This window comes from Colobus angolensis, unplaced genomic scaffold, assembly GCF_000951035.1.
Source record: "Colobus angolensis palliatus isolate OR3802 unplaced genomic scaffold, Cang.pa_1.0 Scaffold471, whole genome shotgun sequence".
NCBI classification, from domain to species: Eukaryota; Metazoa; Chordata; class Mammalia; order Primates; family Cercopithecidae; genus Colobus; species Colobus angolensis.
In genome coordinates this window covers 834,916-850,963 of record NW_012118166.1, presented here as the reverse complement: position 1 = coordinate 850,963, position 16,048 = coordinate 834,916, and the positions used below count along the sequence as shown (strand labels likewise).

General features: G+C 41.7%; 1 protein-coding gene across 1 annotated transcript in view; it reads right to left on the bottom strand.

Moving 5' to 3' along the window:
• Window positions 1-16,048, bottom strand: part of CLTCL1 (clathrin, heavy chain-like 1) — a 103,880-nt gene that overhangs the window by 76,486 nt on the left and 11,346 nt on the right. The window lies entirely within an intron of this gene.

Below are 16,048 nucleotides of genomic sequence, written 5' to 3'. Positions count from 1 at the left end.
TGGAGCTGAGATGTCCAGTCTAGTCCTTGGAGATTGGCCTGGACTTGATGAGAAATCTGAAGACCAGCTTGGAGAACAGCCTGAGGGAGGTGGAGGCCTGCTACACCATGCAGATGGAGCAGCTCAACAGGGTCCTACTGTCCCTGGAGTCGGAGCTGGCATAGACCCGGGCAGAGGGACAGTGCCAGGCCCAGGAGTATGAGGCCTGGAACATCCAGGTCAATCTGGAGGCTGAGATCACCACCTACCGCCGCCTGCTGGAAGATGGGAAGGACTTCAATCTTGGTGACGCCCTAGATAGCAGCAACTCCATGCAAACCATCAAAGTGGTGTTTGAGACCAATGACACCAAAGTTCTGAGGAACTGAGCCAGCAGAAGCAGGGTACCCTTTGGGGAGGGGAGCAGGAGGCCAATAAAAATTTCACAGATTTAAAAAAAAAAAAATCCCAACAATTAAAATCATAAAACATTTAGAGAAAACATAGGGGAAAAGCTTGATGACGTTGGATCTTGCAATGATTTTTTTTGATATGACAATAAAAGAAAAAAATGGAATTGGACAGCATCAGAGGTCACAAAAGAGAGAAAAGGCAACCCATAGAATGAGAGAAAATATAGGCATACCTCGTTTTATTATACTTTGCTTTACTGTGTCTTGCAGATATTGCATTCGTGTTGTTGTTTTGTTTTGAGACAGCGTTTCACTCTTGTTGCCCAGGCTGGAGTGCAATGGCGCGATCTCAGCTCACTGCCACCTCTGCCTCCCAGGCTCAAGAGATTCTCCTGCCTCAGCCTCCCGAGTAGTTGGGCTTACAGGCGCCCACCACCATGCCCAACTAATTTTTGTATTTTTAGTAGAGATTGGGTTTCACCATGTTGGCCAGGCTGGTCTTGAACTCCTGACCTCAGGTGATCCGCCTGCCTCAGCCTCCCAAAGTGCTGAGATTACAGGCGTTTCTTTTGTTTTGTGGAAAAAAAAATCAAAGGTTTGCGGCAATCTTCCATCAAGCAAGTCTATTGGTATCATTTGTCCAATAGCATGTGCTCACTTCCTGTCTCTGTCACACTTTGGTAATTCTTGTGATATTTGAAACTTTTTCATTATTATATTTGCTATGCTGCTCTGTGATCAGTGATCTTTCATGTTTTTACAGTAATTGTTTTGTGGTACCATGAACCACACACATATAAGACAGTGGACTTAATAAATGTGTGTGTTCTAATTGCTGCACTTACTGGCCATGCCCTAGTCCCTCTTCCTCTCCTCAGGCCTCCTTATTCCCTGAGACACAACAATATTGAAATAAGGCCATTTAACAACCTTAACAATCTTCCTTGCTAAAGGAAAGTGAAAGTGAAAGGAAGAATCCCACATCTCTCACTGTAAGTCAAAAGTTAGAAATGATTTGGCTTGGTGAGGAAGGCATGTCAAAAGCCGAGACAGACTGAAGGTTAGGTCTCTTGCACCAGTTAGCCAAGTTGTGAACGCAAAGGAAAAGTTATTTAAGGAAATTAAAAGTGTTATTTCAGTGAACACATTAATGATAAGAAAACAAACAGCCTTATTGCTGATATGGAGAAAGTTGTAGTGGCCTGGATAGAAGATCAAAGCAGCCAGAACAATCCATTAAACCAGAGCCTAATCCACAGCAAGGCCCTAACTCTCTGCAATTCTATGAAGCCTGAGAGAGGTGAAGAAGTTGCAGAAGTCTGAAGCTAGCAGAGGTTGATTCATGAGGTTTAATGAAAGAAGCCATCTCTATAGCATAAAACTGCAAAGTGAAGCAGCAAGTTCTGATACAGAAGCTGTGCCAAGTTCTCCAGAAGACCTAGCTAAGATCATTGATGAACACATTTTCAATGGAGAAGAAACAATCTCCCACTGGAAAAGGATGCCATTTAGGACTCAAGTGAAAGAGAAGTCAATGCCTGGCTTCAAAGCTTCAGAAGACAGGCTAACTCTCTTGTTAGGGGTAATGCAGCTGGTAACTTTAAGTGGAAGCCAAAGCTCACCGACCATTCCAAAAATCCCAAGGCCCTTAAGAATTACGCTAAAATTGGCCGGGCGCAGTGGCTCACGCCTGTAATCCTAACACTTTGGGAGGCCGAGGCTGGCGGATCAAGAGGTCAGGAGATCGAGACCATCCTGGCAAACACAGTGAAACTCTGTCTCTATTAAAAATACAAAAAATTAGCCGGACTAGGTGGCGGGCGCCTGTAGTCCCAGCTACTCAGGAGGCTGAGGCAGGAGAATGACGTGAACCCGGGAGGCGGAGCTTCCAGTGAGCCGAGATCACGCCACTGTACTCTTCTAGCCTGGGTGACAGAGTGAGACTCTGTCTCAAAAAAAAAAAAAAAAAAAAGAATTACGCTAAATCTCCTCTGCCTGTGCTCTATGAATGGAACAAGAGTCGTGATGATAGTACACCTGTTTACAGCACGGTTTACTGAATATTTAAAACTCACTGTTCAGATCTACTTCTCAGAAAAAAAAATATTCTTTTAAAAAGATTACTGCTCATTGATAATGCACCTGGTCACCTCAGGGCTCTGATGGAGATATACAAGGAGATGAAAGCTGCTTTCATGCCTGCTAACATACCAATTCTGCAATCCATGGATCAAAGAGTAGTTTCAACTTTCAAGTCTTACTACTTAAGGAATACATTTTTAAAGGCTACAGCTGCCATAAATAGTGCCTCCTTTGATGGATCTAGGCAAAGTAAATTGATAACCTCCTGGAAAGGATTCACCATTCTAGATTCAACTAAGAACATTTGTGATTCAAAGGAGGAGGTCAAAATATCAATATTAACAGGAATTTGGAAGAAGTGTTTTCCAAACCTCATGAATGACTTTGTGAGGTTCAGGACTTCAGTGGAGGAAGTCATTGCAGAGGTGGTAGGAACAGCAAGAGAATCAGAAGTGGAGCCTGAAGATGGGACTGAACTGTTGCAATCTCAGGATCAAACTTGAACAGATGAGCAAAGAAAGTGGTTTCTTCCGATAGAATCTACTCCCAGTGAAGATGCTGTGAACATTGTTGAAATGACTACAGGAATTTAGAATAGTACATAAACTTAGCTGATAAAGCAGCACCAGAGTTTGACAGGGCTGACTCCAATTCTGAAAGAAGTCTACTGTGGGTAAAATGTTAGCAAACAGCATTGCACACTACAGAGCAATTTTTCATTAAAGGAAGAGTCAATCCTGCAGAAACTTCATTAATTTTTTTTATTATTTTTTATTTATTTACTTATTTATTTTTTGAGATGGAGTCTCTCTCTGTTGCCCGGCTGGAGTGCTGTGGTGCAATCTTGGCTCACTACAACCTCCAACTCCCAGGTTCAAACGATTCTCCTGCCTCAGCCTCCCAAGTAGCTGGGACTACAGGCGCCCGCCACCATGCCCAGCTAATTTTTTTTTTTTATTTTTAGTAGAGACAGGGTTTCACCATACTGGCCAGAATGGTCTCGATCTCTTGACCTCATGATCTGCCTGCCTCAGACTCCCACAGTGCTGGGATTATAGGCGTTAGCCACCGCACCCGGCCTGATGTCTTATTTTAAGAAATTGCCACAGCCACTCTGGTCTTCAGCAACCACCACTGTGATCAATCAGCAGCCACTGGCATCAAGGCAAGACCCTCCACCAGTAAAAAGATTACAACTCACGGCTGGGTGCAGTGGCTCACGCCTATAATCCCAGCACTTTGGGAGGCCGAGGCCAGCAGATCACTTGAGGTCAGGAGTTCGAGACTAGCCTGGCCAACATGGTGAAACCCCATCTCTACTAAAAATATGAAAATTAGCTGGGAATGGTGGCACATGCCTGTAATCCCAGTTACTCGGAAGGCTGAGGCAGGAGGATCCCTTAAACTGGTGGACAGAAGTTGCAGAGAGCCGTGATCGCGCCACTGCACTCCAGCCTAGGCAACACAGAGAGACTCCGTCTTAAAAAAAAAATAAAAAAAAAGATTACAACTCAGTGAAGGCTAATAATGGTAAGCAATTTTTAGGAATAAATAGATTATTTATTTATTTATTTTGAGACAGAGTCTCTCTCTGTCACCCAGGCTGACGTGCAGTCCTCAGACTCCTGGGCTCAAGCTATCCTCCCATCTCAGCCTCCTTGAGTAGGTGAGACTACAGGCATGCACCCCCAGTATTTTTTTTTTTTTGAGATAAGGTCTCACTGTATTGTTTCCCATGCTGCTCTTGAACTCTTAGGCTCAAGTGATCTTCCCACCTTGGCCTCTGAAAGTGCTGGGATTAGAGTTATGTGCCATCACGCCTGGCCAGAAATTATTAATTTTTTATTTTTATTTTTATTTATTTATTTTTGAGATGGAGTCTCGCTCTGTCATCCAGGCTAGAGTGCAGTGGCGCAATATCAGCTCACTGCAACCTCCGCCTCCCGGGTTCTTGCCATTCTCCCACCTCAGCCTCCTAAGTAGCTGGGACTATAGGTGCCCGCCACCACCCCTGGCTAATTTTTCATTTTCGTACTTTTAGTAGAGATGGGGTTTCACCGTGTTAGCCAGGATGGTCTTGATCTCCCAACCTCATGATCCACCCGCCTTACCCTCCCAAAGTGCTGGGATTACAGGCATGAGTCACCGTGCCTGGCCAAATTATTTCTTAATTAAGGTAATCCATTTTTTTAGACATAATGCTATTTTGCGCTTAATAGACTACAGTATAGTATAAATATAACTTTTATACACACTGGGAAACCAAAAAATTCATATGACTCACTACTGTAATATTCTTTTTATTGTCGTAGTTTGAAATTGAACCCAAAATATCTTCAAGGTATGCCTGTATATGGAAATCATATATCTGACAAGGGGTTAATATCCAGAGTATATAAAGAATGCCTACAACTCAACAATAAAAAACACAAATACTCCAATTAAAAGATGACCTGCGTGAGATGGTTCACACCTGTAATCCCAGCACTTTGGGAAGCTGAGATGGGATGATCACGTGAGACCAGGAGTTTAAGATCAGCCTGGGCAATATGGCAAGACCCTGTCTCTACAAAGAAAAAATGCTTTTAATTAGCTGGGTGTGGTGATGCATGCCTATAGTCCTAGCCACTTGGGAGGCTAAGGTGGGAGGATAGCTTGAGTCTAGGAGTTCAAAGTTACAGTCTCTTAAAAAAAAAAAAAAAAGACTACTATTAGAAAGGAAACAACACAAATAGCAAGTGTTAGCAAGAATGTGAAAAAATTAGAACACTGTGCGCTACTGAGAATGTAAAATAGTGCAACCACTATAGAAAAGGGATGACAGTTCCTCAAAAAAATTAAAAATAAATAATGATATGACCCAGTCAATTACTTGTGGGTAGAGAATCAAAAGGATTAAAAACAGGTTCCCAAAAAAACATCTGTACACTCGTGTTAATAGCGGAATTACTCACAGATTTAGCTTTTTACCTCAAGAAAAGCTAAATCTAGCTGAGCTACATAGCTAGAAAAAAAAGAGAATCTGACTCTCCAGTTAGTTAGCCAAGCTACGCAACAACTCATATTATTACAATATTATCATCAATCAGCAAAACTGGTTTTTAACCACAATTTGAGAAATAAGGCTGCTGTTGCTAAAAGAAAGTCTTTAATGATGTTATGTTACACCCAGGCAATAATTAAGATGACCTCTTGAATCCACGAAAAGGAACAACCAAATTTGATGCAATTTTATTTATTTACTTTTTGAGATGGAGTTTCACTTTTGGGGCCCACGCTGGAGTGCAATGGGGCGATCTAGGCTCACTGCAACCTCTGCCTCCCGGGTTCAAGCGATTCTCCTCCTTTAGCGTCCCAAGTAGCTGGGATTATAGGCATATACCAACATGTCCAGCAAATTTTTGTATTTTTAGTAGAGACGGGGTTTCACCTCGTTGGCCAGGCTGGTCTCAAATTCCTGACCTCAGGTGATCCACCCGTCTTGTGCTACCAAAGTGCTAAGATTACAGGTGCGAGCCACTGCGCCTGGCCACAATTTGATGCAATTTATATCCAAAACACATGATCAGTAAGATAAAGGTTTGCTGCCTTAAAACAGTTCTAAAGTTAGCTATAACTATATTATAAACTTAAGTTTAAACTGTATAAATTTATAAAACAACTGCTTTTGGATATAATTTAGGTGTGATATAGTTTTGCTGTCTAGTTAAAATGGTAAATGTTAGACCCTCACTGTCTTCAGGCACTAACAGCTTATGATAAACGACTTCTAATGAGACTGAACTAAGATGGGAGCTCAAATCCACAAAACGAAATAAAGAGCATTGGATATGATAAATGTTGGTTAGTATAAAGATTTCTCTTAATTGCATTAAATAATATCATATAAAACCATAATAAAACTATAGGTTATTGGGCTTATAACATATATAGATGCATCTTATTTTCTCTTTTTTCATATATTTTATATATTCATATATATGAAAGACAAAAATAGCGCAACAGAGGGACAACGAAATGAAGCTATGCTGGAGTGAAATTTCTGCATTTTAATAGAAGTTAATATTAATGATCTGAAATCATTTGTAGTAAGTTAGGATGCATTTTATAAATCCTACAGCAACCACTACACACACACATACACACACACACACAAAATAGCAAAAAGAAAAATTCAGAAGAATTAAAATGGTATACTACATTTTAACAAGAAAGGCACATGGTAAGCAGCTGTGCATATGTTCCTGCAGCAGCCTATATACACCTTGCCAGAAGTAGGGTTTTTCAAAACAATCAAGAAAACTAACAAATCTTATTTATTTATTTTTAGAGACAGGGTCTCACTCTGTTACCTAGGCTGGAGTGCAACAGCACAATCCCAGCTCACTGTAGCCTTGACCTCCTGGGCTCAGGGGATCCTCCAGCCTCACACTTCTGAGTAGCTGGAACCACAGACGCATACTACCACACTGGCTAGTTTTTTGTTTTTTGTTTGTTTGTTTGTTTTTAATTTGTAGAGATGGGGTCTCCCTATGTTGCCCAGGCTGGTCTTGAACTTCTGGTCTCAAGTAATCCTGTCGCCTCAGCCTCCCAAAGTGCTGGGATTACAGGCATGAGCCACCAGGCCCGACCCAAACCTTAGTTAATGATCAAGAAAAAAAGAGAAGACACAAATTATCAAAATTAAGAATGAAAGAGGACATCACTGCCAACCCCAAAGAAATTAAAAGGAGGGAATATTATGAACAATTTTATGTCAACATACTAGAAGACTTAGATAACCTGGATAAATTCCTAGAAAGACACAAATTACCAAAACTGACACAAGAAAACAGAAAATCTGAACAGATTCACAGCAACTAAGGAAGGTGAATTTGAAATTTAAAATCTTCCCACAAAGAAAACCCCAGGACCATAAGGCTTTCACTGTTGAATTCTATCAGATACTCAAAGAAGACAGAAATAAGTCCTTCACAGATTCTTTCAGAATATAGAGGAAGAAGGACCTCATTCTCTAAGGCCAACATTTGCCTAACTACAAAGTCACAAAAGGACATCACAAGAAAAGAAAACTACAGACCAGTGATAAAAATAACAGAAAACCCTTAGAATATTAGTGAACAAAATCCAACATTAAAAAAACCACCATACACCATGACCAAAAGAGATTTACCACAGGAATGCAAGGTTGGCTTAACATCCAATAATTAATTTACATAATACACCACATGAATAAAGGACACAAACCATGTCATCATCTTATTAGACACAGAAAATAGAAGGGAACTTCTCCAACTTGATAAAGGATTTATCTACCCCAAATCCACAGCCAACATCATATTTAATTGTAAAAGGCTAAAAACTCCCCCCTAAGGTCAGAAATAATTCAACAATGTCTGTTCTTGTCACTTCTGTTTAATACTGTACTGGGTATTCTAGCCAATGCAATGTTGAAACCAACAGAATCTGGATTAGAAAGGAAGATGTAAAACTGTCTATTCACAGATAACATGACACAGTATGTAGAAAATGCCAAAGAATCCACTAAAAACTACAAGAATAAGTTTAATAAGTATAAGGGATACAGAAAAATATACAAAAATTATTTTATTTCTATATACTAGTAAGAAACAATCCAAAAATAAAACTAAGAAAACAAGTCTGTATAGAATAACATCAAAAAATAATAAAATACTTGGGAATAAATTTAACAAAGAAGTACAGGATTTGCTCACTGAATATGCAAAACATCACTGAAAGAAATTCAAGATCTAAATAAACAGAGATATTAAATGACTAGAAGACTTAATACCGTCAAGATAGCAGTTCTTACCAAATTGATAAATTCAATGTAATCTCTATCAAAGCCCCAGAAGGATTTTTGTAGGAATTCACAAACTAAACCCAAAACTGATGTGGCAATTCAAGGGATCTTGTTTCAAAGAGTTTAAAAAACTATTCTGAAAAATGCTAAGTTGGAGTACCAACACTATCTGACTTCAAATTTACCATAAAGCTACAATTATCAAGTAATCAGTACAAGAATGGACACAGATCTGGGCTGGGCGCAGTGACTCACGCCTGTAATCCCAACACTTTGAGAGGCTGAGGTGGGTGGATTACCTGAGGTCAGGAGTTCGAGACCAGCCTGGCCAACATGGTGAAACCCCATCTCTACTAAGCATACAAAAAATTAGCCAGGCATGGTGGCAGGCACCTGTAATCCCAGCTACTCGGGAGGCTGAGGCAGGAGAATCACTTGAACCCAGGAGGCAGAGGGTGCAGTGAGCTGAGATTGCGCCCCTGCACTCCAGGCTGGGCGAGAAGAGCAAGACTCTGTCTCAAAAAAAAAAAAAAAAAGAATTAAAACTACAAAACCATAGGCTAAGCACTCTTCGCTATGACTCCAAAAGCATGATCCATTAAAGAAAAAAAGAATAGGCAAGCTGGACTTCATCAAAATTAGTAAGTTTTGCCCTTCAAAACATATCTTATGGTTTGAATGTTTTTTGTTCTCTCCAAAATGCATGCTGAAACTTAATCCCCAAGTGTTGGGAGATGGAGCCTTTTGGGAGGCAAGCCCCCAGGTTCTTATAAAAGAGCTTGATAGAGGGAGTTAGGTTTCTTTTTGCCCTTCTGTCACAGTGTTCCTCTCCTCCAGAGGATGGAGCAACAGGGGCCATCTTGGAAGTGGAGAGGGAGCCCTTAACAGACACACTATCTGGCAGCACCTTAATCTTGGATTTCCCAGCATCCGGAACTATGAGAAATAAATTTATATTCTTTATAGATTTCCCAGCATCAGGCACTTCATTATAGCAGCACAAACAGACTAAGACAAGATGTCATTAGGAGAATGAAAAGACAAGGTACAGACTGGGAGAAAATATATGTAAATTACATAGCTGATAAATGTATATTCAGAATATATAAAGAACTCTTATAATTCAATAATAAGACAGACAACCCAATTAAGAACTGGGCAAAAGATTTAAATAGACACTTCTCAGAAAATACATATAAATGGTTAATAATCATATTTAAAAATAAAATATATTTAATATAATTAGGTATTAGAGAAATAAAAATTAAAACTGCAAATGCTAGTACACAACCACTGGAATTACTATAATAAAAAAGATAGTATCAAGTGTTGGCATGGATGTGTGAAGAAACTGGCATCCTTATACATTGCTGATGGGTATATAAAATGAGACAGTCACTTTGGAAAACAGTTGGGCAGTTTCTTAAAAAGCTAAACAGGGCTGGGTGCAGCGGCTCACGCCTGTAATTCCAGCACTTTGGGAGGCCAACGCGGGCAGCTCACAAGGTCAGGAGATCAAGACCATCCTAGCCAACATGGTGAAACCCCATCTCTACTAAAAATACAAAAATTAGCTGGGCGTGGCAGCACACACCTGTAGTCCCAACTACTCAGGAGGCTGAGGCATTATTACTTGAACCTGGGAGGCGGAGGCTGCAGTGAGCCAAGATAGCGCCACTGCATTCCAGCCTGGGCAACAGAGCGAGACTCCTTCTCAAAAAAAAAAAAAAAAAGAAAGAAAGAAAAAAGCTAAACAGGCCGGTAGTGATGGCTCACGCCTATAATCCCAGCACTTTGGGAGGCCAAGGGGGTGGATCACGAGGTCAGGAATTCAAGACCAGCGTGGCCGAGATGGTGAAACCCCATCTCTACTGAAAACACAAAAATTAGCCAGGTGCAATGGCAGGTGCCTGTAATCCCAGCTACTCGGGAGGCTAAGGCACTTGAGAATCACTTGAACCCAGGTAGCAGAGGTTACAGTGAGCCAAGATCACACCACTGCACTCCAGCCTGGGTGGGTGATAGAGTGAGACTCCATCTCAAAAAAAAAAAAAAAAAAAAAAAGAAAGAAAGCTAAACAAATTTATCATATGATACAGCAATTCTACTCTACCCAAGAGAAATGAAAATATATGTCCACATGCACACATATGTTTATGGCAGCACTATTTATAATAGCAAAGACATGGAACCAACCCAAATGCCCATCAGTGACAGACTCGAAAATGTGGTACATATACACCATGGAATACTATGCAGCCACAAAAAAGAATGAAATCATGTCCTTTGCAGGGACATGGATGAAGCTGGAAGCCATCATCCTCAGCAAACTAACACAGGAACAGAAAACCAAACACCGCATGTTCTCACTCATAAGTAGGAGCTGAACAAGAGAACATGGACACAGTGAGGGGAATAACACACACCAGGCCTGTCAGGGGAGTGGGGGGCGAGGAGAGGGAGAGCATCAGGACAAAGTTAATGTATGCAGGGCTTAAAACCTAGATGATGGGTTGATAGGGGAGGCAAACCACCATGACACATGCATACCTATGTAATAAACCTGCACGTTCTGCACATGTATCCTGGAACTTAAAGTAAAATTAAAAAAAAAAAAAGAAATTGCAGAACAATAACAACAAAGAAAATATGTCCTCACAAAGATTTGTCAGTGAATGTTCATAGCAGCAATATTCTTAATAGCTAAAAACTAGAAACAATCCAAATGTCCATCAACTAGTGAATGGGAAAACAAAATGTGGCATATCCATATAATGAAACACTATTAGACAATAAAAAGGAATGCACTACTGATACATGTTACAACATGGATGGACCTCAAAAATACTATGCTAGGTAAAGGAAGCCAGATGTAAAAGACTACATATTGTATGATTCCATTTATTTGAATTATCTACAAAAAAATCTGGGGAGGAAGAAAGCAGATGAGTTGCTGCCTAGGGCCAGGAGTAGGAGTGGGAATGGTTCTAAACAGGCATGAGGAAACTTTCTGGGGTGGTAGACATGTTCCAAAACTATATTGTAGTGATGATTCCACAACTCTATGAATTTAAAAATCACTTCGAAGGAGTGAATGTTATGGTATGTAAATTATACTTGAAAAAAGCAAAGAAAGATATAAAAAAAAATCTGGACCAAAAATTCTTGGTGGGACACTGCCAGGATGGGGGTACCTTTTAGTGTCAAGCAGCCTTAGATCACAGAGGAAATTTCCTCTAGCTTGAAAACTTGTCAAGCTGTCCTTAGCCTGGTTTAAATGAACATGTGTTTAAGAGGCACAAAGTATTCAGCATCACAAAAAGGACCAAAAAAGGACCAACCTTCTTTGGGAACCACTTCAGGTCAGACTTAAGTAGTCAAGGTGAGGAGGGGGCCTTCGGGGGGTGCCATTCCCCCTCCTCTATCCCCTCACTGAGCTCAGTGCCTACTCTCCACACAGGCACTAGATTAGCCTATACTCCATCTACCTCTAAAAATTAAAAGAAAAAAGGTAAAGTTTGTAAGAAGAAATACATACACATACTGAAAAGGTAATGTGATATGGTTTGGCTCTGTGTCCCTACTCAAATCGCATCTCCAGTTATAGCTCCCAGTGTTGGAGACGGACCTGGTAGGAAGTCATTAGATCATGGAGGCAGATGTCCCCCTTGCTATTCTGGTGATGGTGAGTGAGTTCTCAGATCTGATGGGTAAAAGTGTGTCTGTGGCTACTGTGGACACCCTGCCTATGGGTTAGCCCTGCTCTGCAAGGAGCAGTTTAAAAAAAAAGTGTGTGGGTATGGCACTCCCCCTTTTCCTCTCTCTCTACTGCTCCACTAAGGTGAGACATGCTTGCTTCCCCTTCACCTTCTGCCATGATGATAAGTTTCCTGAGGCCTCCTAGCCTAGCCATGCTTCCTATATAACCTGTGGAACTGTTAGTCAATTCAACTTCTTTTCTTCATAAATTAACCAGTCTCACGTAGTTCTTTATAGCAGTGTGAGAATGGACTACCACACAATGTTTCATAATAAAATTGAGAATATCACAACTGAATCAGTAATGCATGGTATCTGCCAACTTTCCCTATAAAAAGACATATAAGACCTCTGCCACATATTTGTCTGTTTTGTTTTGTTTTCACAACTCCTCATAAAAACCATTCTTGGCCAAGTGAGGTGGCTCACATCAGTAGTCTCAGGACTTTGCAAGGCTGAGGTGAGAGGATCATTTTAGGCCAGGAGTTTGAGATCAGTCTGGGCAACATAGGCAGATACCATCTCTACAAAAAATGTTTAAACATTAGCCGGGCATGGTGGCATGTGCCTGTAGTCCTAGCTACTTGGGAGGCTGAGGCAGGAGGATCGTTTGAGCCCAGGAGTTCAAGGCTGCAGTGAGCCATGATCGCATCACTGCATTCCTACCTGGATGACAGAAAGAGAACTGGTCTTAAACAAATAAAAAACATTCCTAGTCCAGGAGCAAAAAGCAGCTGTTTTGTTTGCCAGTTCCTCAGTTAGAGTGTTCCACTAAAATCAGAAACAACATATGAGGAATTCTGCCACCACTTCACGCTCTTTAAGTCAAGGGCAAAATGTATCTGGTTTTAAGGAATTCACCACAAATCCATCAGCAAAGAAAGTATGAACAGATACTGGGTAAGTGAATCTGCTCCAGGCTTCTCCAGAAAGCCTGGCAATGATGTGGGCTGAGTATCTCTGAGCACCCTGGGAGTTCATGGCCAGGCATGAGGACAGGCTGCAATGGTGTCCCTTTTAATTTTTTTTTTTTGAGACAAAGTTTCCCTATTTTTTTTTGTTTGTTTGTTTGAGACAGAGTTTCCCTCTTGTTGCCCAGGCTAGAGTGCAATGGCACGATCTCAGCTCACTGCAACCTCTGCCTCCCGCGTTCAAGTGATTCTCCCACCTCAGCCTCCCGAGTAGCTGGGATTACAGGTGCATGCCACCACGCCCAGCTAATTTTTGTATTTTTAGTAGAGAGGAGGTTGCTACACATTGGTCAGGCTAGTCTCGAACTCCCAACCTCCAGGTGATCTGCCTGCCTCGGCCTCCCAAAGTGTTGGGATCACAGGCGTGAGCCACTGCACCCGGCCTTAATTTAATTTAATATTATTTTTAGGGACAGGGTCTTGCTCTGTCACCCAGGCTGGAATGCAGTGGCGCAATAATAGCTCACTACAGCTTTGAACTCCTGGGCTCAAGTAATTCTCCCACCTTGGCCTCCCAAAGCACTGGGATTACAGACATGAGCCACCTGGCCTAGCCCTTTTTGTAAAAGGAGGTCCGAGAGCTGCTTCATGAGCCCCTTTCCAATCATAAAACTTCACCAGCCAAAATGGGAAAAATCTGTGAGATACAAGGTGCGGCCCCCCACACCCTGTATTTTTGCATTGGATCCTAGGAGCTAGTCAAGGTGTGTGATACCGCAGAGGACTCTGAGGAGCTCACCTGCAAATCAATCATCTCCAGCAACCAATCACTATACAAACAACTCTTTCTTCAAAGACCGTTTGCTCATTTTGACATAGGGCCTTGAAAACACACTGTACATCCTCCACTTGTCTACGATTTGTACTACAATGATCCGAGATTTGACTGCTACAGAATTAGCAGTAAAAATAAGATAAAGGTGGTCGGGCGCAGTGGCTCACACCTGTAATTCCAGCACTTTGGGAGGACGAGGTGGGCGGATCACAAGGTCAGGAGATCGAGACCATCCTGGCTAACATGGTGAAACCCCATTTCTACTAAAAATAGAAAAATTAGCCGGGCGTGATGGCAGGCACCTGTAGTCCCAGCTACTTGGGAGGCTGAGGCAGGAGAATGGCGTGAACCCGGGAGGCAGAGCTTGCAGTGAGCCGAGATCACGCCACTGCACTCCAGCCAGGGTGACAGAGCCAGACTCCATCTCAAAAAATAAATAAATAAATAAATAAATAAATAAGACAAACCTTAAAATTATGTCTCTTTTTGGTTCTAGAGCCTTACACTTCCCTACACAAAAGAAAACAGGACTCAACATGTTATAGCTGAAGTGATTTATATGACCATTAAGAATAAAAATAAAAAGGAGCAACCCCTGCCACCTGGAAGCTGGCCTGGCAATCACGGCAAGGCCACGCTGCTCTCCTGATGGACATAAACCACCTCGGAGAACAGCAGCCTCAGGCAAGGGCCCTCTGAGACCATGATCAAGTGAGACAGAGCAAGCACAGAAACAACAAGGTTACTGCGCAACTCACAAAATACCAACACCCCTCTCTTTCAGCTAAAATAAGTGACTGCTATTTCTTTACCCATTAGAGTGTTAATCTCACTCTAGTCTTCCCTCCCTAATAGATAAGATTTATTGAGATACACAATCATAAAAATTACCCCCACTTGCTACCAGCATCCAATCCACAGCAAACCCCTGCTTCCTTAGATTACTCCCTACATCATCCAACCAAAGCCCAAATCCTATAAAAGGCTCTAACACCTTTTTACCGAGACACTCCCCAGTTCCCCATGGCGTGTGTTCTCTCCCACTGCAACAATAAACCCATCTTGTTCAACTGCAAGTGTGTTCCTGGTGGTCTTTGGCTGGAAGGGATTGACAATATCTAACCACTGCGTTCTCTCTACTCCCCAACTCCACACCAGAACACACACACACACCCTAGGAGCTCCGCACTGCACATTGTTAAAAAGAACTGTACCAGAAAACCAGGAAGACTAAAATGCAGACCATTTTTGAGACCTACTGAGAACACTAAACAGCAAACAACATGCTAAATAAGGTCTCTCAAAAGTACTACAACAAGGCTGGGTACAGTGGCTCATGCCTATAATCCAAGCACTCTGAGAGGCCAAGGCAGGAGGATCACTTGAGGCCAGGAGCTCAAGACCAGCCTGAACAACACGGTGAGACCCCCTTCTCTACAAATATTTTTTTTAAGTACTACAACATAAAATGCAGAAAAGGGCAACACTACAAGGCAAATATTCCATCAAAAACAGCCAAGGGATAAGTGACAAAGTAAGATAAAGATAAAAGAAACATTAATATTCCAGAATAGCAATAATTTCTAACTAAAATAGTTTATACTGCTTATACTATATGTTCAAATAATTACTTTGACAAGATTACACGGGAAAAGGTAGGGTTGGTAATAGACCAAAGATCCTTTCAAATAAAAGAATTTCAGTTATTTCTTTTTAAATAGAAAGGTCTTAACTTCCAGATGTCCTTCTATCTACTGAAATGACCAAGTAGACACTACTTCTGTAAACAAAACAGAAGCCTAGGTAAAGCTAATATTTGGCATTCACAAATTTTAGGTCCAGAAACAGTTTTTGCTTATCTTTTTTTTTTTGAAATTGAGTTTGGCTCTTGTTGCCCAGGCTGGAGTGCAATGGCGCGATCTCGGCTCACTGCAACCTCCGCCTCCCGGGTTCAAGCTATTCCCCTGCCTCAGCCTTCCTGAGTAGCTGGGATTACAGGCATGCACCACCACGCCCGGCTAATTTTTTGTATTTTTAGTACAGATGGGGTTTCTCCATGTTGGTCAGGCTAGTCTTTGAACTCCCGACCTCAGGTGATCCACCCGCCTCAGCCTCCCCAAGTGCGGCAACTATAGACGTGAGCCACCGCGGCTGGCCCAGTTTTTGCTTTTTAAAGTAAGTGGGCCGGGCGCGGTGGCTCAAGCCTGTAATCCCAGCACTTTGGGAGGCCGAGACGGGTGGATCA